The sequence below is a fragment of the Aptenodytes forsteri genome, unplaced genomic scaffold (genome assembly GCF_000699145.1).
Source record: "Aptenodytes forsteri isolate BGI_AS27 unplaced genomic scaffold, ASM69914v1 Scaffold255, whole genome shotgun sequence".
Taxonomy (NCBI): Eukaryota; Metazoa; Chordata; class Aves; order Sphenisciformes; family Spheniscidae; genus Aptenodytes; species Aptenodytes forsteri.
In genome coordinates this window covers 4,042,465-4,043,251 of record NW_008794888.1, presented here as the reverse complement: position 1 = coordinate 4,043,251, position 787 = coordinate 4,042,465, and the positions used below count along the sequence as shown (strand labels likewise).

General features: G+C 70.5%; 1 protein-coding gene across 1 annotated transcript in view; it reads left to right on the top strand.

Annotated features, from left to right (window-relative positions):
• Positions 1-628: 628 nt before the first annotated feature.
• The window catches only part of DNAJB2 (DnaJ heat shock protein family (Hsp40) member B2), a 6,875-nt gene continuing 6,716 nt past the window's right edge, over positions 629-787 (top strand). The window contains exon 1 of the mRNA XM_009275014.2: positions 629-709. The gene's annotated coding sequence lies outside the window, so the exon portion shown is untranslated. The remainder of the gene's footprint in view (positions 710-787) is intronic.

The following is a 787-nucleotide window of genomic DNA, read 5'->3' as shown; positions in this document are numbered from 1 at the left end:
GCTTCCCAACTAGGGGTTTACAGGAGGTGAGGAAAATATCCCAGCTGCAGTGCAGGGGTGGCGGGGGTTCCAAAAGGCTCTGGCCCTGCAGAGGGACCAGGCTCCCTCCTTCTCCCATCCAGACAGCAAGAGGGAATAATATGATCTCGATGGCCAGGACAGGTGCACGGATGCAGGTGAGTGGCCTCGAGTCTGCCCATGACCCTGAGGACAGGTGAGAGCAGCCCCTCTGCGGGGACTGCCCAGGCAGGGGCCATGCAGGGGAAAAGTCCACATCAAAGCTCCCGGTGCATGGCCATCCCCTGAGCCCCAGTGCTCCGGGTGCCTGGGCACCCTGGTGCTGGGGGTGGCTTGCTGCTCCCGGCTGCCCTCTGATCAGGGCTGGGGAGGGCGCAGGGCCGGGGATGCTCTGCCGAGGCCATAGCGGTGCCAGGCAGCCCGGGCTCCTGGCAGGGACCTGCGCCCGCCAGCCTGGCAGGCTGCACCCCTTCGTCCTCCCCCCCGGCGGGACGGCCTGGGCAAAGCGCTGAGTCACCCCGGCTGTCCCCTCCCGCTGTCCCCTCCCGCTGGCCTTTCCGGCAGGGACTGGCCGGGCAGCTGACTCGGCAGGGGGGCCAGGAGCGAGCCGAGCCCGGAGGCTGTCCCGGGTCGGTGGCCGTGCCCCGGTGCGCTCGCAGCACTGGCTGCACCGCTGGGGCCAGCGAGCGAGGTCAGTGCCCCCCCCCTTGCCGGTGCTGCCCCCGGGCACACACGCAGCCCCGGGGAGCGGGGAGAGCCGGAGCGGAGC